Raw genomic sequence first — 24,111 nt, forward strand, 5'->3', positions numbered from 1 at the left:
GCCACACACGTGGCTCATAGGAGTTGTGGAAAGAAATTGGGCATTATATACCAAGACTCTTAAAAGTGTCCTTAAGCTTTGGCATAGTAATTCCACTTCTAGGAACAAAGCCCATGGAAAGTGTGCCTAAATAAAGATAAAGCTTTATGCTCAAAGATGTTCACTGGAGCACCCTTTATAACAGGAAAAAGAAAGAACAACAACAACGAAACCAAACTTCAGGGTCCAAAAATAAAGAAAAAATCATGTAATTATAGTACATCCATATGATGTGCTGCTCTGTAGCACTTAAAAATGATGTTTACAAAAAGTTTTGAAAAACATGGGAAGATGCTCATATTATAGTGTTAAATGGGGAAAAGCAGATATCAGATTGTATATATAACTCTATGTTAGATATTAACAGCAACTATCTCCTCAACATCTATTATGAGCTAGTAACCTACACACGATCTCTAATCCTAACAACCTTGAAATGTAGGGGTTCTTATGCCCATTTGGCAACCCAGGCAACCAAGGCTCAGAGATGTTCAGCAGGTTTTCCAGAATCACTCAGCTAGTAAAAGGCAGGACAGGGATTTGTGTCTAGGTCTTTCTGGTTGTTTGAATCGTGGCTTCACAGTTTAGGAGCAATTCTCTTTCTTCCCCCTTTTTTGGTGTTCTCTTTTCTCCACAGTAGATGGATAAGATATTAATGAGTTTAGCTGCATGAATGAGCCAAGCTTCAGAGGTATAAACACACCTATTGGGACTTTCCTCATCTGTAAAATGGGGAGGATAGATAAGGTCAGCGTTTCTAAATTATGTTCTGTGAGGTGAATGGAATTACCAGGTGTGCAATTTGAGAACCAGGGCCACTCCTCAAAGGGTAGAGGCCAGAGGAAATCCCCCCAATATTTCTATCCTTGTGGGATCTGTTAAAAATGAGCACTCAGGGCTGTCTTGACAACACACAGGGTTAAGAGACACATACAGAGAAAGGAGGAAAGTCTGGAAGCCAGGGAGGGAAGGCTTTATGACCTTGAAAGCAGTCCTTCCCACCTTCCTCAGTCTGCCCAAAAGAAACCTGGCATTGCTATTCCAATTTCCATCTCTCCACTCTTGTCCCTGACGAGCATTTATCTTTGCCAGACAAGTTCTTCTGGCATTTTGATGTTAGGTCAGAAATAATAGGGAAAGCCCAGAGAGGTAGAACTGATGTTAGCCATGTCACTTGCATCTCTGGGCCTTGATTTCCTCATCTGTAAAATGGGGGGGATAGATAGGATCAGCGTTTCTAAATTATGTTCTGTAGGAACTTAATAAAAATTATCAAGGAAAAAAAGTATCATAAGTCAGACATAGTTTGGAAACAATGGGTTAAAACATATTTAGACCAGCTTATTATCTCAACGGCTTCTGAGAGCCTTTGAAATTTAGCCAATATGACTTGGGAATTTCACATTAATGTTCCCCAAAGTTGTTTGCTTGTTGTTATAAGCTGAACTTTGTCTTTCTTCAAATTCATATGTTGAAATCCTAACCCCTAGTACCACAGAATGTGACTGTATTTTTTTTTAAAGTTGTTTATTTATTTATTTTTGGCTGCGTTGGGTCTTCGTTGCTGCGTGCTGGCTTTCTCTAGTTGTGGCGAGCGGGGGCTGCTCTTTGTTGCGGTGCACGGGCTTCTCATTGTGGTGGCTTCTCTTGTTGCAGAGCATGGGCTCTAGGCGCACGGGCTTCAGTAGTTGTGGCTCGTAGGCTCAGTAGTTGTGGCTCACGGGCTCTAGAGCACAGGCTCAGTAGTTGTGGCACACAGGCTTAGTTGCTCCGTGGCATGTGGGATCTTCCTACACCAGGGCTCGAACCCGTGTCCCCTGCACTGGCAGGCGGATTCCTAACCACTGTAACACCAGGGAAGCCCCGGAATGTGACTGTATTTTGAGATAAGTTCTTTAAAGAGTTTAAATTGGGGTCATTAGAGTGGGTCCTAATCCGATTTGTCTAGTACCTTTAAAAGAAGAGGCAATTAGTATTTGTGTTCCTCTGTATGATTTCATTTACGTTCCTCTGTATGATTTCATTGAAAAACAAAACAAATGAGAAAGCATAAAACAGAAACAGAGTTGTAGATACAGAGAACAAACAGGTCGTCAGAGGGTGGGGAGCCTGGGGGAAAGGAAAGAAATAGGTGAGGGAGATCAAGAGGTACAAACTTGCAGTTGCAAAATAAATGAGTCATGGGTATGAAGTGTACAGTGTGGGGAATATAGTCAATATATATGTACTATCTTTATATGGTGACAGATTGTAACTAGACGTATTGTGGTGATCATTTTGAAATATATAGAAAAATCGAATCACTATGTCGTGTAACAGGAACTAACATAGTGTTGTAGGTCAATTATACTTTAGAAACAAACAAACTCAGAAAAGGAGATCCGATTTGTGGTTACCAGAGATGGGGGTGGAGGGAGGGGGAATTGGATGAAGGTGGGCAAAAGGTACAAACTTCCAGTTACAGGATAAGTAAGAACTAGGGATGTAATGTACAACGTGATGAATATAATTAGCCCTGCTGTGTGTTATACATGAAAGTTGTTAAGAGAGTAAACCCTAAGAGTTCTTATCACAAGGAAAACATTATCTTCTTTTTCTTTAATTTTGTATCTATAAGAGATAATATAAATTCATTAAATTTATTGTTATTATCATTTCATGATGTATGTAAGTCAGATCATTATGTACATATTAAACTTGTACAGTGCTGTGTGTCAATTATATCTCAATAAAACTGGAAGAAAATAAAAGAAAAGAAGAGGCAATTAGGACACAGACATATACTTAGAGGGAAGACAATGTGAAGACGTGGGGTAAAGATGGGCATCTGCAAGTCAAGGAGAGAGGCCCCCTTGATACAAGAAACCAACCCTGCTGACACCTTAGTCTTGAACTTCTAGTCTCTAGCTCTTTAAGAAAATAAATGTTTATTGTTTAAGGCACCCAGTCTGTGGTACTTTGTTATAGCAAACTAATAATCCTTTCTCCATAATACCTCTCTTCTAAACAGGGTTTCTTAGGTTATACTTTGGGTAAATCCTGAACTAGATGTCCTTTAAGGTGTTGTTTTTTTCACCTAGCTCTAAAATGCCATGATTTAATGAAAAATCATGTCAATCGATGTAAGACATCATATAATTGATCCGTTAAGAAAATATATTTCCTGGGCTTCCCTGATGGCACAGTGGTTGAGAGTCCACCTGCCAATGCAGGGGACATGTGTTCGTGCCCCGGTCCGGGAAGATCCCACATGTTGCGGAGCGGCTGGGCCCGTGAACCATGGCCGCTGAGCCTGCGCGTCCGGAGCCTGTGCTCCGCAACAGGAGAGGCCACAACAGTGAGAGGCCCGCGTACCGCAAAAAAAAAAGAAAATATATTTGCTGAGAGGTCAGAAAAGTTAGAGATTGGTGTTGACTGAGTTGGTAGTTGGGCTTCATGAAGATGGCAGAGAGAAGACTTGGAAGGAAAGGTAGGCAGGGAGGGCTACAGGGGACCCTGGCAGGAGTCAGTCATTCTCCCAGAGATGTTGAATTCACTTGCCTCTGGAGTGGCCAGAATGCTCATATGCATTTTTTTTTTTTTAAATCCTAGTTGTAAGCACCAGGGATCTATATGTCTTCTTGGGACAGTGGCTGTCAGGTAAAGGACGACTGTATCTTATAGTCTCTGGAGTTTTGCCACCAAGACCTTCATCAACAGGTGAGCAATGAATAAGCATCATTTCAGATGCTGCAAAAGCAGCACAGAAGGTTGAAAGTTCTTAAAAAGAGAGAGAGAGAGAGAGACTTGAATTCTCATACCTTCTCTCTGTGGGCAGCTGTGGACCCTTTCTTCATTCTTTGAAAATGTACTGCAGGAATAAGGGAGACTTGGGAACATTGGAATTTCTAGGTCCAGAGTCAAACCTTCACAGGATGACTGACGTAAATGGATTGTAGTGACATCTATTTCCTGTGGGACATCACAGCTTCCTTCCTATTGGCAGATCTAAAGACCTGGAATTATACAAGAAAACAACACCAGATCAGGGTGGACGTTGACATGTGCTGCTTGATGCCCTTCCTACTGGTATTTCTTTCCCTTTTTAGGGGTTGATTAAAGGTCACCCCTAAGAAAAGATAAGCCAGGTCCTAGACGGCTGTCACAGAGTGGTTTTCACTTACTGAGATAACTTTTTATCAAAAGTAATTTTTTTTAAAGCGTGTATTACATAGTTTCTCAGTTGGAAAATCTGGCCAGATAACCAGACAGAATTACTCCCTTCATTTGCTGTGTGGAAAGGTCTCATTTCCAGCGTGCTGAGGGCCTCACAAAGCCTAACAGTACATCAGATACTCTACCACCCTCCTATGTTGGCTTTCAAACACATGCCCTTAAAGGAGGACAGCAATTCCATAACAACATTAAAACAGCAACTGGGAGCAAAGCCCTGTGGCCAAGACTCACCCAACCAGATTGCACTGCTATTTTTATCCCCCGAGCTGAGCGTATTGACAGAATACAGAATTACTTTTGTGATCAAATGTGGCCAAAAACCTTGCAAGTGTTAATCTCTGGAAATCTGTTACAAATTGGATGGCAAGCACCAGCAAACTGCTATTTGTTAAGTCTAAAAATAATTCTTGGTGCTCTTGTGTGTAAGTAATGCAGCAGGAAGAAAAGAAATTTTAATTTAATTGGGTTGAGCGGTTCAGTTTTTAGCAGTCAATTCCTAAATACAATGGGTATGGTTCTCTGAAAGCCCCCAAGTGGAGAGAGGGTCAGATGCCCAGGGGATAAACAGAGGCCTCAGCGGTTCTTTGCATTTACACATCTTAGTAGCTCTGGCCCAGAGAGCATGGCTCTGTAATCTCAAGTACCCCAGTTCCACTGTTTTTGAGAATTATGTGATTATGATGGGAGTAGGATCCGATGTGGGCAAAAAGGTGATGGAGGATTCACTGACCGTGTACGACTGTTCGAACTAGTGGTGAATGTATTGGCTATATGAAGCCAGCATTGGCTCCAATTCCTTTGGATATGTTGGAAATCAGGTCCTTTTAGTTCTGTCACAGAAGGTTATGGAGTTTTCAATTAGGGTTTACGTGGAGTGGCTGGTGCCAAACCAACTAAGGCAGAGTCATCTCCAGACCCAGGCGGAACAGCACAATCCTTCAACCACCCAAACCCAGGCCCTTCAAACACCTTTCAGAACACTCGCTCCAGGTCAGTCCCACATTCATTCTTCATTCGCCATCCCCTTCAAGAAGCCCAGCCACACGTGGGCTCAGTCTCTTTCTTGCTTGGGTCAAGACTCTAGACAGTCTCAGGCCCACTGATGTTCTTCTTCCTCCCTCTTTCAGGTGCCAGGTCCATATCCCTGGGTCTCTGTTCTATTTCCCCATCGTACTCCAGCTCTGTGCCTGCATTAGCCTCCCAGCTTGGGGCCAGAAAATCTGCCTGAATTTTGCCAGTCTTTTCTCCCTAAAGCTTGGCCCAATCTTTTTATTCCATCTTCCAGGAATCCTGGAATTCCAACAGGAATCCTGATCAATCTGGATAGACTGTCTTGGGATCTAAGGATGAGGACCTCCACTGCTAGAACCTTCTGATTCCTATCAGATTACACCCGTAGGAAAGCAATATCTTTCCAGGATAGCACGGCAGTAAAAGTCCTGGGCTTTACAGCTATCCTGCCTTTCCTGTATTCAATGTATTTTAGGGATTCTAACTGGTTGACAAGGGCAAGTTTTTCTTTATAGAGTTCCAGCTAATAAATGCATAAAGAATAGTGGAATTAGAAAATTACCCTTTGGAGCAGCCAGTGAAAAACTGGGTCTATTCTAGGCAATGACCAATGACTGCTCAAAGCATTAGGTAAATATTGATGGGGAGTTTTATAATGGATGGATCAAGTTGACGGTACCTGATTTGACTGATCAATCTTAAAGGCATTAATGGAAAGACAGCCAGACACTATAAGCCTTCCAATGGGAAGTTCATAGCCCCACCTATGAGGTATCCTTTAAGAAAACTGAACCTGAATCTAATCAATCCTTTTTATGTAAATACCAGTTTACAAAATTATGGGGAAGAGAGGAATATGTTAAATGCTATCATGTGGACTAATCAGCCAGATCTAGATCGTGGGATTCCACCACAGGGTGAATGACCCAGTTTCTTAAAAAAACAAAAAAATAAAGGAAACAAACAAAACCAAACCAAGTGTTACTTGTCATAGATTTAAAATGACTTAAGACCGTATCAACCAAATGGAACATATGGGTGAAAGTGCTTTGTAAATGGCCAAGTTGTTAAACATTAGATGTTATTATTATGACTTTTGTCCTACCTCTCAGTTCCAGATCCTTAAGTCTGGGAAATCCATCATTAAAATGAACTTCAAAAACTATATACTTTATTTTCCAAAGCTTGTGTCTGGAGTATTTGACGAATCTCCAACAGACGAAGAAAACACAATTTCCTAACGGGCCAAGGGAAGCCATGATACGCAGGTGATGTAATACCTAGCTTAACTCATTAAGCAATGGCAAAACTGAATGTCTAATCAGATTGTAAGATCTAAACCTTCCCATATTTTTAAAAACCTTCTGGCCACAGAAAGATTTGGCTTGAGCACGTATATATACCCATATGTACTCACTTTAAACAGTATAACAATGTTATATCCTTATATACGTACACACATATGTCGACAAAATTTACTAACATATGTTCATATATACACATACCTTGTAGCAGTGAATAGATAACAAACCTTTTCGTTTTTCTCTTTCCCAACTAAAATCTCACATCGTAAAACACTGGCTTTGGGACACTCATGGGAAATAAATTCATCTGGGTACGTGAGGAGGCTCAAACAACTCAAGAATTTATCTCTTCAGTTGCCAAGTTTAGTTTTGGTCTTTCTAAACAGTAACCTTTCTAAAATATGCTTCACTCTTCCCTGCATCTTGAAAAGAGAACTCCAGATACCTCCTTGGTACCTTCGGGCTGTCATTAGGACCATGATTATACTAGGAAATAATATACACACTTGGAGTTTATTCGAGGAATTTTCCAATATGTGATATGACCTCATCCCACTGGGCTCTTTGAATGATTATTTCTACATTTATAGCATTTATTTCTATTCCTATATTTCAACATGTATCTGTAGTAGCTACCTTCTAATCCCTTCTAATTGCTGCTTCCAATCTGTTTTATAACCAGATAATCAAGTATATTGATTTGTGGGCAAAACATGAGTGAAGAGGCTCTGCTGAGCACCTAAGAGATTCTTTTGTAGGTAAAGTGCCTGCCCTTGAGCACCTGGACTTTGGGAACATTATTTTACTGCTAAGAGGCCTTTTTTTTGTTGCCTATCAATTTCTTAGCTCTGTTTCACATGAGTGAAAGAGTCTGCCAAGAAAGTGATTGCTCAGAAAGGCAAGATAAAAATGTATCCTTGGAGTGTACTCGAGTTGGAGGTTTCCATTAACTCCTTTTAGGAAAAATATGACTTATTCCCATGGAAAAGTGAGTATTGCTTTTCATAAATTCACAACGAACCTCTGTAACAGCATTATGCTGAGACCCCAAACTCAGATTGCAAGTTACCCTTTTAAAGCAAGGACAGATTTATCTTCCTGAGATCTTAATAAATTGTAAACACCAAGACCCCTGACAAATGGAAGTTTACAGTGACTATATTTAGAACTGTTTCATATACAAATACCTGGCAGTCATATGAACATTTAATACTCTTGAATGATTTTCTGATTAAAGAGAATTTTCTGGGCCCAGTTGGACTGATGCTCAGATGTAGTTAGGGTAGGCCTGTGAAATTTATTTTTATGAAGTACCAGGCTGAAGTGTATTATTCTAGCCCTCTCACCCTGTATGAATCTCACTTTCTCACTCTCTCCCTCCTCCAATGTATGAATCAACCCAGGTCCCCAGTATGCTACCACATAATGTCCCCAATCCCAAACACTTCCAACTAGATCTTGGGTGCCTTCCGTTCATCCAGACTAGATAAATAGTTTAAGTGCTTGGAAATAACAACCAGAACTCTTCAGGTCCTCTCCATAATATGCACAAGTGATTTCTGCTACATCAGACTTCAGTGCTCATCCCAATTACAACGGGCTTACCTTGCTCCTTGCAAACTGAAGTGGAGTGTCTGTGATTTTAGCGTGTGCATAGAGCAATGGATGTATGGCTTAAGAGCACAAGCTAGGTAATCCCTAGGCTTTTCTGAGCTCTGCAGCTCAAATGCACACAGAATCATGAGTGCATTACGGCAGAAACAAAGAAGTTCCATCTAAAATAAGATGCCCATTAGCACATCCTTATAGTACTCTTTCCTCTCCACAAGACTGGAGATATCACAAGAGGAAGCTCAGCTGATTTCCATGAGACCAATATCCCTTTTTAAAGCAAAAAAATATTTTTAATTGAAGTACAGTTGATTTACAATATTTTGGGTGTGCAGCAAACTGATTCAGATATATCTATATATAGATATATATGTATTCTTTTTCAGACTCTTTTCCATTATAGGTTATTACAAGATATTGAATATAGTTCCCTGTGCTATATAGTAGGTCCTAGTTTATATATTTTTTGTAGAGAAGTGTGTATCTGTTAATTCCAAATTCACAATTTATCCCCCTCCCCACAAAATCCCTTTTGTTATGGTGAATAATCTAGCTGCTATTAGTATTTGAGTCAAACAGATGTATAATAGCCACCATTCACAAGTTCCTTTTCTTAAAAGAACAAATATCTTTATAGCAACAAACTGTTTCTCACCGGGGAAAACAGGAATTCTCAAAACATATCTTCTGCATCATTTGCTTGCCTCTAGGATATGCTGCTTTTACCTACATTTTTTTTTAACACCTTTATTGGAGTATAATCGCTTTACAATGGTGTGTTAGTTTCTGCTTTACAACAAACTGAATCAGATATAACTATACATATGTTCCCATATCTCTTCCCTCTTGCGTCTCACTCCCTCCCACCCTCCCTATCCCACCCCTGCAGGCAGTCACAAAGCACCGAGCTGATCTCCCTGTGCTATGTGGCTGCTTCCCACTATCTATCTATTTTGCGTTTGGTACTGTAAATATGTCCATGCCACTCTCTCACTTTGTCACAGCTTACCCTTCCCCCTCCCCATATCCTCAAGTCCATGCTCTAGTAGGTCGGCAACTTTATTCCCGTCTTGCCCCTAGGTTCTTCATGACATTTTTTTTTCTTAGATTCCATATATATGTGTTAGCATACGGTATTTGTCTTTCTATTTCTGACTTACTTCACTCTGTATGACAGACTCTAGGTCCATCCACCTCACTACAAATAACCCAATTTCATTTCTTTTTATGGCTGAGTAATATTCCATTGTATATGTGTGCCACATCTTCTTTATCCATTCATCTGTTGATGGACACTTAGGTTGTTTCCAACTCCTGGCAATTGTAAATAGAGCTGCAATGAACATTTTTGTACATGACTCTTTGAATTATGGTTCTCTCAGGGTGTATGCCCAGTAGTGGGATTGCTGGGTCATATGGTAGTTCTATTTGTAGTTTTTTAAGGAACCTCCATACTGTTCTCCATAGTGGCTGTACCATTTCACATTCCCAGCAGCAGTACAAGAGTGTTCCCTTTACTCCACACCCTCTCCAGCATTTATTGTTTGTAGAGTTTTTGATGATGGCCATTCTGACTGGTGTGAAATGATATCTCATTGTAGTTTTGATTTGCATTTCTCTAATGATTAATGATGTTGAGCATTCTTTCATGTGTTTGTTGGCAGTCTGTATATCTTCTCTGGAGAAATGTCTATTTAGGTCTTCTGCCCATTTTTGGATTGGGTTGTTTGTTTTTTTGTTATTGACTGCATGAGCTTCTTGTATATTTTGGAGATTAATCCTTTGTCAGTTGCTTCATTTGCAAATATTTTCTCCCATTCTGAGGGTTGTCTTTTGGTCTTGTTTATGGTTTCCTTTGCTGTGCAAAAGCTTTGAAGTTTCATTAGGTCCCATTTGTTTATTTTTGTTTTTATTTCCATTTCCATTTCCATTTCTTTCCATTTGGGTCAAATAGGATCTTGCTGTGATTTATGTCATAGAGTGTTCTGCCTATGTTTTCCTCTAAGTGTTTGATAGTTTCTGGCCTTACGTTTAGGTCTTTAATCCATTTTGAGCTTATTTTTGTGTATGGTGTTAGGGAGTGATCTAATCTCATACTTCTACATGTACCTGTCCAGTTTTCCCAACACCACTTATTGAAGAGGCTGTCCTTTCTCCACTGTACATTCCTGCCTCCTTTATCAGAGATAAGGTGACCATATGTGTGTGGGTTTATCTCTGGGCTTTCTATCCTGTTCCATAGATCTATCTTTCTGTTTTTGTGCCAGTACCATACTGTCTTGATTACTGTAGATTTGTAGTATAGTCTGAAGTCAGGGAGCCTGATTCCTCCAGCTCCGTTTTTCATTCTCAAGATTGCTTTGGCTATTCGGGGTCTTTTGTGTTTCCATACAAATTGTGAAATTTTTTGTTCTAGTTCTGTGAAAAATGCCAGTGGTAGTATGATAGGGATTGCATTGAATCTGTAGATTGCTTTGGGTAGTTGAGTCATTTTCACAATGTTGATTCTTCCAATCCAAGAACATGGTATATCTCTCCATCTATTTGTATCATCTTTAATTTCTTTCATCAGTGTCTTATAATTTGCTGCATACAGGTGTTTTGTCTCCTTAGGTAGGTTTATTCCTAGATATTTTATTCTTTTTGTTGCAGTGGTAAATGGGAGTGTTTTCTTGATTTCACCTTCAGATTTTTCATCATTATTGTATACGAATGCCAGAGATTTCTGTGCATTAATTTTGTATCCTGCTACTTTACCAAATTCATTGATTAGCTCTAATAGTTTTCTGGTAGCATCTTTAGGATTCTCTATGTATAGTATCATGTCATCTGCAAACAGTGACAACTTTACTTCTACTTTTCCGATTTGGATTCCTTTTATTTCCTTTTTTTTTCCTGATTGCTGTGGCTAAAACTTCCAAAACTATGTTGAATAAGAATGGTGAGAGTGGGCAACCTTGTCTTGTTCCTGATCTTAGTCGAAATGCTTTCAGTTTTTCACCATTGAGGACGATGTTGGCTGTGGATTTGTCATATATGGCCTTTATTACGTTGAGGAAAGTTCCCTCTATGCGTACTTTCTGGAGGGTTTTTATCATAAATGGATGTTGAATTTTGTCGAAAGCTTTCTCTGCATCTATTGAGATGATCATATGGTTTTTCTCCTTCAATTTGTTAATATGGTTTATCACATTGATTGATTTGCGTATATTGAAGAATGCTCGCATTCCTGGCAGAAACCCCACTTGATCATGGTGTATGATCCCTTCAATGTGCTGTTGGATTCTGTTTGCTAATATTTTGTTGAGGATTTTTGCATCTATGTTCATCAGTGATATTGGCCTGCAGTTTTCTTTCTTTGTGACATCCTTGTCTGGTTTTCGTATCAGGGTGATGGTGGCCTTGTAGAATGAGTTTGGGAGTGTTCCTCCCTGTGCTATATTGTAGAAGAGTTTGAGAAGGATAGGTGTTAGCTCTTCTCTAAGTGTTTGATAGAATTTGCCTGTGAAGCCATCTGGTCCTTGTCTTTTGTTTGTTGGAAGATTTTTAATCACAGTGTCAATTTCAGTGCTTGTGGTTGGTCTGTTCATATTTTCTATTTCTTCCTCATTTAGTCTTGGCAGGTGGTGCATTTCTAAGAATTTGTCCATTTCTTCCAGGTTGTCCATTTTATTGGCATAGAGTTGCTTGTAGTAATCTCTCATGATCTTTTGTATTTCTGCAGTGTCAGTTGTTACTTTTCCTTTTTCATTTCTAATTCTATTGATTTGAGTCTTCTCCCTTTTTTTCTTGATGAATGTGGCTAATGGTTTATCAATTTTGTTTTTCTTGTCAAAGAACCAGCTTTTGGATTTATTGATCTTTGCTATCGTTTCCTTCATTTCTTTTTCATTTATTTCTAATCTGATCTTTATGATTTCTTCCTCCTGCTAACTTTGGGGTTTTTTTGTTCTTCTTTCTCTAATTGCTTTAGGTGCCAGATTAGGTTGTTTATTTGAGATGTTTCCTGTTTCTTAAGGTGGGCTTGTATTGCTATAAACTTCCCTCTTAGAACTGCTTTTGCTGCATCCCATAGGTTTTGGGTCGTCATGTCTCCATTGTCATTTGTTTCTAGGTATTTTTTGATTTCCTGTTTGATTTATGCAGTGATCATTTAGTTATTAAGTAGTGTATTGTTTAGCCTCCGTGTGTTTGTATTTTTTACAGATCTTTTCTTGTAATTGATATCTAGTCTCATAGCATTGTGGTTGGAAAAGGTACTTGATGCAGTTTCAGTTTTCTTAAATTTACGAAGGGTAGATTTGTGACCCAAGATATGATCTATCCTGGAGAATATTCCACAAGCACTTGCAAAAAATGTGTATTTTGTTGTTTTTGGATGGAATGTCCTATAAATATCAATTAAGTCCATCTTGTTTAATGTATCATTTAAAGCTTGTGTTTCCTCATTTATTTTCATTTTGGATGATCTGTCCATTGGTATAAGGGGGGTGTTAAGGTCCCCTACTATGAATGTGTTACTGTCGATTTCCCCTTTTATGGCTGTTAGTATTTGCCTTATGTATTGAGGTGCTCCTATGTTGGGTGCATAAATATTTACAATTGTTATATCTTCTTCTTGGATTGATCCCTTTATCACTATGTAGTGTCCTTCTTTGTCTCTTGTAATAGTCTTTATTTTAAAGTCTATTTTGTCTGATATGAGAATTGCTACTCTAGCTTTCTTTTGGTTTCCATTTGCATGGAATATCTTTTTCCATCCCCTCACTTTCAGTCTGTATGTGTCTCTAGGTCTGAAGTGGGTCTCTTGTAGACAGCATATATATGGGTCTTTTTTTGTATCCATTCAGCCAGTCTGTGTCTTTTGGTTGGAGCATTTAATCCATTTACGTTTAAGGTAATTATCGATATGTATATTCCTATTCCCATTTTCTTAATTGTTTTGGGTTTGTTATTGTAGGTCTTTTCCTTCTCTTGTGTTTCTTGCTAGGGAAGATCCTTTAGCGTTTGTTGTAAAGCTGGTTTGGTGGTGCTGAACTCTCTCAGCTTTTGCTTGTCTGTAAAGATTTTAATTTCTCCATCAAATCTGAATGAGATCCTTGCTGGGTAGAGTAATCTTGGTTGTAGGTTTTTCTCCTTCATCACTTTAAATATGTCCTGCCAGTCACTTCTGGCTTGCAGAGTTTCTGCTGAAAGATCAGCTGTTAACCTTATGGAAATTCCCTTGTGTGTTATTTGTTGTTTTTCCCTTGCTGCTTTTAATATGTTTTCTTTGTATTTAGTTTTTGACAGCTTGATTAATATGTGTCTTGGCGTGTTTCTCCTTGGATTTATCTTGTATGGGACTCTCTGTGCTTCCTGGACTTGATTAACTATTTCCTTTCCCATATTAGGGAAGTTTTCAACTATAATCTCTTCAAATATTTTCTCAGTCCCTTTCTTTTTTTCTTCTTCTTCTGGAACCCCTATAATTCGAACGTTGGTGTGTTTAATGTTGTCCCAGAGGTCTCTGAGACTGTCCTCAGTTCTTTTCATTCTTTTTTCTTTATTCTGCTCTGCAGTAGTTATTTCCACTATTTTATCTTCCAGGTCACTTATCCCTTCTTCTGCCTCAGTTATTCTGCTATTGATCCCTTCTAGTGTATTTTTAATTTCATTTATTGTGTTGTTCATCATTGTCTGTTTCATCTTTAGTTCTTGTAGGTCCTTGTTAAATGTTTCTTGCATTTTCTCTATTCTATTTCCAAGATTTGGGGTCATCTTTACTATCATTATTCTGAATTCTTTTTCAGGTAGACTGCTTATTTCCTCTTCATTTTTTAGGTCTTGGGGGTTTTTATCTTGCTCCTTCATCTGCTGTGTGTTTTTCTGTCTTTTCATTTTGCTTATCTTACTGTGTTTGGGGTCTCCTTTTCTCACGCTGCAGGTTCGTAGTTCCCATTGTTTATTGTGCCTGTCCCCAGCGGCTAAGGTTTGTTCAGTTGGTTGTGTAGGGTTCCTGGTGGAGGGGAATAGTGCCTGTGTTCTGGTGGATGAGGCTGGATCTTGTCTCTCTGGTGGGCAGGTCCACGTCTGGTGGTGTGTTTTGGGGTGTCTGTGGACTTATTATGATTTTAGGCAGCCTCTCTGCTAATGGGTGGGGTTGTGTTCCTGTCTTGCTAGTTGTTTGGCATAGGGTGTCCAGCACTGTAGCTTTCTGGTCGTTGAGTGAAGCTGGGTCTTGGTGTTGAGATTAGATCTCTGGGAGATTTTCGCCGTTTGATATTACGTGGAGCTGGGAGGTCTCTTGTGGACCAGTGTCCTGAAGTTGGCTGTCCCACCTCAGAGGCACAGCACTGACTCCTTGCTGCAGCACCAAGAGCCTTTCATCCACATGGCTCAGAATAAAAGGGAGAAAAAGAAGAAAGACAAGAAAAGAAAAGAGAGAAAGAAAGAAAGAAATTATGAAAGAAAGAAGATTAAGAAAATAAAATAAAGTAAGATAAAATAAAATAAAGTTATTAAAATAAAAAATAATTATTAAGAGAAAAACATTTTTTTAAGTAAAAAACAAAAAAACGGACGGATAGAACCCTAGGACAAATGGTGAAAGCAAAGCTGTACAGACAAAATCTCACACAGAAGCATACACAGACACACTCACAAAAAAAGGAAAAGGGAAATAAATAATAAATCTTGCTCTCAAAGTCCACCTCCTCAATTTGGGATGATCCGTTGTCTATTCAGGTATTCCACAGATGCAGGTACATCAAGTTGATTGTGGAGATTTAATCCGCTGCTCCTGAGGCTGCTGGGAGAGATTTCTCTTTCTCTTCTTTGTTCGTACAGCTGGTGGGGATCAGCTTTGGATTTGGCCCCGCCTTTGCATGTAGGTCACCTGAGGGAGTCTGTTCTTCGCTCAGACAGAACGGGGTTAAAGGAGCAGCTGATTCGGGGGCTCTGGCTCACTCAGGCCGGGGGGAGGGAGGGGTGCAGATGTGGGGCAAGCCTGCGGCGGCAGAGGCCAGTGTGATGTTGCACCAGCCTGAGGCGTGCTGTGCGTTCTCCCGGGTAAGTTGTCCCTGGATCACGGGACCCTGGCAGTGGTGGGCTGCACAGGCTCCCTGGAGGGGAGGTGTGGATAGTGACCTGTGGTCGCACAGAAGCTTCTTGGTGGTGGCAGCAGCAGCCTTAGCGTCTCATGCCCTTCTCTGGGGTCCGCGCTTTTAGCCACGGCTCGCGCCCATCTCCGGAGCTCCTTTAAGCAGCGTTCTTAATCCCCTCTCCTCGCGCACCAGGAAACAAAGAGGGAAGAAAAAGTCTCTTACTCTTCGGCAGGTCCAGACTTCTCCCCGGACCCCCTCCCGGCTGGCCGTGGTGCACTAACCCCCTGCTGGCTGTGTTCACGCCGCCAACCCCAGTCCTGTCCCTGTGCTCCGACGGAAGCCCGAGCCTCAGCTCCTAGCCCCGCCCGCCCTGGCGGGTGAGCAGACAAGCCTCTCGGGCTGGTGAGTGCCGGTCGGCCCCGATCCTCTGCGCTGGAATCTCTCCGCTTTGCCCTCCGCACCCCTGTTGCTGTGCTCTCCTCCGTGACTCCAAAGCTCCCCGCCTCCACCACCCGCTGTCTCTGCCCGCGAAGGGGCTTCCTAGTGTGTGGAAACCTTTCCTCCTTCACAGCTCCCTCCCACTGGTGCAGGTCCTTCCCTATTCTTTTGTCTCTGTTTATTCTTTTTCCTTTTGCCCTACCCAGGTATGTGGGGAGTTTCTTGCCTTTTGGGAGGTCTGAGGTCTTCTGCCAGCGTTCAGTAGGTGTTCTGTAGGAGTTGTTCCACGTGTAGATGTACTTCTGATGTATCTGTGGGGAGGAAGGTGAACTCTTCGTCTAACTCTTCCTCCATCTTCCTGGCTATTCTCTTACCTACATTTTAATGAAGTATCAGTGGGGGTAGGTTATGGGAATATGAAAATCGCAAAAGTATCCTGTTTTCAGGTTCAAGAGTATTCTCATTATTTTGATTTCAAAAAGAATTTGTAGGCTCCCACCTACCTGTCTACATATATCCTACAAAGTTAATTGAATTTACTTTTTAAGATCCATAGAAAACTCAGATCTGGTAGAGTGATTTGGGAGGTTTGAATTACCTCATTCAGAGCACCTTGCTTAATGAAATCAAGGCAAAAGTTGACCTCAGTGGAACCTATAGGCATAGTCCTGACCCACTCATCCTGAAAGCATATATTCTTTTGCTGGTGGACTAGTCTTAGGACTACCCTTGAATATTAAGGACTGAACAGTCTATATTAGTATGAGCCAATTTCAGAAAGAAAACAAGAAAGTGTAGTGGTTAAGTGCAGAGGTCTTAGAGTCTGATATACCAAGGTTCAAATCCAGCTCCACCATTTAATGTTGAGTGACCTTTGGTGTGATACTTAACCCCTTTGAGTGTCATTTGCTTCACCTATAAAATGAAGATGATAAACAGTGTATATGAGTTTAATGCAGAGAAAACACTCCAGGTATTTCAAGAAGAAACGGATCTAATACAGGGAAATCATGCTCACAAAATTGTAGGATGGACTGGGGCAGTGGAAATCACGGGAACCACCAATGGAACATAGACTTCCAGAGCGTGACACCATTGCTGAGTTCCAGAGTCCACGAAGCTGCTGTTGCTGGCCACCACTGCTTCTCATCCCCACAAAGCTGGTGACCAGACACTGAAATGTGGAATTCTCTGTGGCAAACACTCACAGCCATCCAGCTTTACTTGCTAACACTAACAATAGCAAGCAAATCGTTACCACCTCACTTTCACCTTCCAAACCTGGGGCCATTGTCTCTCACAGGTTCTTGTATCCAGAACTCTAGCTTCAAGGGAATCTGGGAAATGTAGTTTTTAGATTTCCCAAACCAGCAGTAGAGGAAGGTACCTAGAAAGAAATTTAATATGCTAAATGGCAATAGACCACATCCAGCGCAGGACACCGACCTCCTTGGGTTGTTATAAGGATTTTATGAGACCATATGGGTAAAGCACTTAGCACAGTGTGTGCAACATAGTAAGTACACACTATTTATATGGCTGTTTATATTTATGTCATTATTACATTATTGAAATCGAGATATCAGCTGAGTATTTAATGCCCCTTACTTCACAGTTCTTCCCTACTAGCAGGATCTCTCCTTTCTTAGACAACTTTTCCAACTCAATTCCTAGATGTCCAAGGCTCTGTCTCAAAGCTGTCTCATTCTCTCCTGGCCCCATCCTTTGCCAGGCTTTTCTCAAGTCCCAGTTTTACCCTATCTTTATCTCTCAACATACCCTCACCTGAAAATGTATTTTCTTATTCTTTACCAATAGGGTCCAAATTATTAGCAACCAGCCAACCAAAAAAACCAATGAAAAGTGATCCTCCTTTCTTCCAGGCAGAGAGAGTTTAATCTTCAAACATTTCCAGGATAAGAGGAAACATTTTCCTTCCATCTGTCTAATGAAGGAAAGAAGAGGGACAAAAATAAAATAGTTACTTATCTGTATTGAAAAAGGCAGAAAGATCACATCCTGTCAAATTTCAAATGGTTAAGTGTTTCTAAGTTTCCAAAATCAGAATTTTAACCATGTTTTCTCTCCTAAGATTAAAAAGCCCTGAGATCATCAAGAGTTCAGGTGATATCTCCCAATTCAAGATGGTAAATTGATCATATATGTCTTCCTTCTTGCTCTCTCAAGATTTGATTGGAATGGCAAAAGTGAACAGAAAACCAACCAAACAAACAAAAACTATGGTAGTACTGAAAGCAGTAAGAGTATCATTAGCAGATCAGAGATTTTTTTTTTTCTTTTTTGCGATACACGGGCCTCTCACTGCTGTGGCCTCTCCCGTTGCGGAGCACAGGCTCCGGACGCACAGGCTCAGCGGCCATGGCTCACGGGCCCAGCCGCTCCGCGGCATGTGGGATTTTCCCGGACCGGGGCACGAACCCGTGTCCCCTGCATCAGCAGGCACTGTGCCACCAGGGAAGCCCCGGGATCAGAGATTTTTTAAATAAGTTTCCTGAAGAGAAAGTAAACAGGGATTGTATGGATGGATAAACTGGAGTAGCAGAAAAGAAACTTGGAATATGTATAGAAGAAGGCTTGCCAGGGAGGAGAGTCGTTCTTCTGGCAGAGAAGGGAGCTGTTTTGTTTTTTTGTTTTGTTTTGTTTTTTGTTTGTTTTTGGCAGAACCAGGCTCCAAGTTGGGGCAACTGAGGCACCAGATGTTCCTTCTACTGCTTGGCATTTGCCCCCCTCCTCCTGCCCATCTGGCCAAAACAGAGACCTGTAGGAAGAAACGGTAAACAGAATGGGAGGTCTTCTTGGAAAGGGTCATGGCAAAAGGTAGAAGGACCCTGAGGGAACTCCAGATCTCCATAACAGAGGAAGAAAGAGATGGCAGCTCTATCTAGAGGGGAATACACAGAACTTCTCATACCTCCAACACAAGTGTAAAGTCTGCTTTATTTTGGTAATTGTGGAGGCATTCTCTACCCATGCTTCCTAAATGGAGGTGATTTGTTGACATGATGTCTCCACTTTCATGGAACCCATAGTCAGCCCAACCAGTGGGTGAGAAGCCAGAGAATGGGCAAACAAAGGATCCCTACATACTAACATGGCCCTTCAAAGGTCATCAGACATTTGAGGAAAACCAATAGCATGGATTAAGAGGAAATATTAAGATTAAAAATTAAAGAAGGAGGGCTTCCCTGGTGGCGCAGTGGTTGCGAGTCCGCCTGCTGATGCAGGGGACACGGGTTCGTGCCCCGGTCCGGGAGGATCCCATATGCCGCGGAGCGGCTGGGCGCGTGAGCCATGGCCGCTGAGCGTGCGCGTCCGGAGCCTGTGCTCCGCAACGGGAGAGGCCACAACAGTGAAAGGCCCGCGTACCGCTAAGAAAGAAAAAAAAAAAAAAAAAATTAAAGAAGGAGGAGAAGGAGAAGGAAATGGAGAAGGAGGGGAAGGGGAAGGGGAAAGAGATGAAGACCCATTCTGGAGAAAATAGACACTAAACAAGAATAAGCTGCTATGAAAAAGGAGCAATGCAGACATATTTTTAGAAATGAACCATATTACTACTAAAATAAAATAATTTATTAGAAAGTTTGGAAGGATATCACCTTCCAAATGCACAAAGAATTCTAAAATATGAGAGAAAACCATAAACATGGCAGATTAATCTAGGAGCTCCAACATTCTACTAATAAGAATTTAAAGAAGATATTACAGAAAATTAGGTGGATAATTATTTTTGAAAATAATACAAGAAAATTTCCCAGAGTTGAAGGTTTTGGAGAATTTTATTCCATCAGAAACACTGCCGGCTTGGACTGATGGAGACAGAGAGAGGATGAAATGAAAGTTGTCTGACTCCCATATTGTACCCTTCAGTACCTTGTGAATTTATTTTATAATGCTATTATTTCTGTGATAACCAGTTAAATACAGGTTTTATATTTTTGCTTTTTTAACTTAAATTTAAATAAGACAGTGTAGATAAACCCAATGGTGTGAGTTTTATTCCTGGGACCCTGAAGGGCACCTACCTTTCTAAGGGGTCCCATTGACTCAAAGGATGGCTCCCCAAGGGCCGACATCACCTTGTCTCCTCCACAGTTTACACACCAATCACCTGTGTCTGCTCCATGGTTTACTTGTTTCCCTAGTTGGAGGAAGGGCCCTCTTCACATGTACACCCATCTACCTCTAAGTAAAACCAGCTCTTGCCTTCAAACTTGGGTGGCCTAACTTGTTACCAATTCCCAGTCTTTCTAGATCTTCCAAAGGTAGACTTGTCCTTTTGGCGTTACTGTGTCCCTTCAGAGAAGTAGTGCAGGGATTAGACTGAGAGATAGCTGAGAAAAAGCCCCCTGCATCTCAGTTGCTTCTGAACTCCTGTTCTATCACAGGATTCAGGTACTTTAATCCCTCTACTAAATTATAAATTTCCTGCCAACTGGGTTGCTTGATTAACCCTCACTTACTCCCAACCCCCAACTTCAAGAAAATTAAATTAAGCCCCAGAGATGCTGGATGAGTATCCAAAATGCAGAGCAAATTTCCAAACAAATAAAAATAAAGCCAGCCCAGCAATGCTGACTCCCAGCCCACATTCTTCTTAATGGCTGTTAGGAGTCTTGGCACTTCAGGAAGACTGGGTGCTGGGTTTTTGGCCACCTGAGCTTCATACTTAACTGCTACCTGCAGTTAAGGCATCACATTCATTCAAGTCTCAGCCTTGAATAATCTGTTTGAAATCAAAATGTAAAGGATTACATTGGGAGAGACTGAGATCCTGAACTGTAATACCGATGTCCAGGAGGATGCCACGGCCAACACCACTTGCTCAGCATGGCACACTGGCTAAAGGCTTAGACTCTGCGCAGACAGCCCTGAGTTTAAATTCTTGCCTGCCATTTTCAAGTTGTGAGATTTGGGATGAGTCACATAGCTCCTGTGAGCCTCATTTTCCCCATCTGTAAAATGGAAACTAGTAATAGCATCTATTTCATAAATTTTTAAAATGAGGATTAAATGGAATGATGTTTCTATATGCATATAAAGTAGTTGGCATATATTCATTGAATGTCAGCTCTTAATATCAAAATGTTATTTTTGTTGTTATTACAAGTGACATACTGATTAATCAGATTGACTAAATCACCCAGGAGAGAGAAGTGAATGCATTCGCTACTATTAGAAACAGGGAGAGTTAAGTCCAAAAATTGACCCCTTCAAGGAGGAAAGCACCTCAATGCAGATGGTTTGGAAAGAACACTTTGTCATTTGGATCACACCCAACTTTCCTTTCCATAATCACAGCGACTTTGCATGGGTCATAACAAGGAGAGCCCGAATCAAAACTGAAAAAAAACAACTCCAGCAAAAGCCAGGGGAGATAACTCACTGTGCTGAATGCCCTCTCAGGGCTTAACCACCCTGGGGGCAGAGCAAACAGTGCAGCCGCTTCCCAAGAAGCTATTTTTGTTTTGTGTTTTGAGCATCTGACTCAAGCTGAGTAAAAGTGTTCATTTTCTCACTTGGAAAGTTTTCAAAACACCAAAAGGATTAGGTAAAGAGGGCGATAATACCCAGCCCGGCCAAATCTTTTTCAGTGGTCAAAAAAAAAAGCCAGCAAAAAATTAATCACAAATCTGCTTCAGACAATATATGGACCCATTCAGAGGAAGCTGTCATTTGTTTATCAGTAGCGAGCAGCAGCTTCCTGCAACCAACAGCAGCTGTCACCCTGCAAAAGGACATCTTTCCATTTTCATGAAGAGTAATGAAAATTTTAAGGCAAAGCAAATGACAAAATATTTGACAGTATTTATCTGCCTTTTTGGCTATTTTTACCCCTGTGCCATGCACACGCCTTCCAGACCTCCCTGACAACATCTTACTTTTTATCCAAGTCTTGCTTTGCAGCCAAGGCACAAGTCTTGTCATTTACACCTTACAGATGGAGAAGCTGAGACCTTGAACCTTAAGAAATGTGAACAGAGTAGGGCCAGGCAGAGCTGCATCACGGGTGGCTTACAACCACTCCAAGTCCCAAGAGAGAGACAATGGCCATCAGGTAAACGGGAAAGCATACTAATTCAATGGATGCCAACTTGGAGCAGGACAAAGTGGTAAATGTGGTGACCTGGGAAAATATAGCGCCTAATTGGTGCTTTCTTCCCCAATGAAGACCTTGATATATAACGCTCACAGCGTCATCTGTTTGCCATGTATGGATTTTGTTTTCTCAGCTAAAAATAAAGTATGAGAGCCCATGTTTATTGGTACAGTTTACTCCCCATAATTCCTTTTTACATATTCATAATCTTGGTAATATTTTCTACATATTTCTGCCAGGATAGGGAGGTCTTTTCCCCATCCGGAATTACCATAATTATTTTGCTAAGGTACCTGAGCCCATTCATTAATTCATTGATCTTATACGGAGTTCCTGCTACAGGGCACAGGGCTGGGAACCTGGGGACACTGATGAATGAGTCTTAGTTCCTGCCATCAAGGGGTTCAGAGTCTATAAGGGGGAAACTGACATGGAAACAAGTAGGTAGATTTGTAAAGAAATACCCTGGGAGCTGTGGACCAGGAAAGGCTTTCCACTCTCTTGGGCACCCTTGGTTGTCCCACTTTGCCCTCTCCTCTCTGCCCTGCCCACTCTGCCCAGGTCCCCTTTGGTACTGATATTTCCTTTTGGATCTCCCCACTGCACTTCAGAGGAGACCTCCAACGTCCGTTAAAGATATTATTCCAGGCCACAGAAGACAGGTTTGTGCATGTAATACAGATTTTTCCAGATGTATTGCTTATAAGCAGTCCTTTCATAGAGCAAATCAAGGCTAATTCTTTAAAGCGAAGCAACATTAAAGTTTTTTTTATTTTTCCTGGAGCACATTCCAAAGATTATGATCTACAAAAAATACAAAAATAAGAAAGGATCCCTGGGTTTGGTATGTTGCTAATTTTTTATTGTTTGATTTATAGAGTTGATAGACAAGCCATGTCCTCCTCATCTCTGGATTGAGGATATGCTGACAGCTCCATCCATCAGGCAAGCTGTCAGAGCACAATGCTTCATAGAGGTTGTTAAACAGAGGTCCAGCTGGCTAACGCTTCCAGGATATGAGAAAGAAGAAAGTTAATCTTAGTGCCCACAGAAAAGTATTTTACTCATCCAGCAGAGAAATGGACATAGCAATAGTCTTTAGCCACAGGTATTAGAATTTAAAGACAAATTTCAAACATATGTCTGTATTTCTTCTTCCTTTATGATCCTGGAATCAATCCCTGCTTGAAACACTTTGATAAGTAATCAGCCAGCAATGGCAATCTCACTGAAATGTGGATCCATCTTCATTAGCAAATTTAAGGACCATTTGTGTCTATAAATTCAGGGCAGAGCAGATAGAGGAGATGTCATTCTAAGCCCACAGTTATACTGGTCCACTGAGGAGCTGGACTGCAGCTGGATGCTTTTAATTATTAGGGGTACAAGGGAAAGACAGTGGCCATTGACACAATCACATTAATAGTTTGATTGGTGATCATTTTACGGTGGCTTGAAGAATTTTAAGCACACGCGAAACATCAAAGGGACATATTTTATCTGCTAGGTTTTCTGTCTTTCAACACCTTCAACACCTTTGCATAGTTTTAGACCTTTCTGACTTTTGGATCATGGCAGTTCCTCAAGGATAAAGAGAAGTTCCATAAGGGCGTGAGAGAGACTCACAAAACAATCTCTTTGAAGTCTAGTTCAAGGAGACAGCCTCCCTGAGCAGCCTCCTTTGTTTGGTGTCCAAACGGTCTTAGAGATCCTGGCCCAGAGAATAACTTGTAGAACAGAGCCAACGCGAGAATAATACTAAAGGGTCCCCAGCCAGCAGGTGGCACTGCAATCGTTGGCAATCTGAGCTTTGTGGGTGTTCTCTAACGATGACCTTTGTTGATTGTTCTAACCCAAATATTGTAATTCCCTTTGTCTTCTCTGCCCTCCCTTGACTTTGCTGAGTCACTTCATGCTGTGTCATGGAACTCTGTGCTGCAGTGGGAGACTCAAAAGAAGCTCTAAACCCTTTGTAGCTGGCTGCCAGGTTAACTCATCTGGGGGCAGGCTGTCATGCCCAAGAACCATGGTGGGAGTGGTGGGGGGAAGATCTGTTGTCTGTTCATGGGGCTAGTCCAAAGCTGAGGGTGATGTAGCTAAGGGTGGACTCAGCTTCTCAAAGCATTTGAGGACTCTGAAGTATATCCCCTGACCTCTCGTGGGCAAGAAAGGCCCTAGGTATCCATATTGCATCTGCAAGTGCATCCTCCTCCCCAGAAAAGACTCCAAGGGTCCATACTATATCTCCAAGTGCACCGCCGCCCACTCTCCCAGGAAAGGCTCCATGTGT

Source organism: Leucopleurus acutus, assembly GCF_964270905.1.
Source record: "Leucopleurus acutus genome assembly, chromosome: 1".
Taxonomy (NCBI): Eukaryota; Metazoa; Chordata; class Mammalia; order Artiodactyla; family Delphinidae; genus Leucopleurus; species Leucopleurus acutus.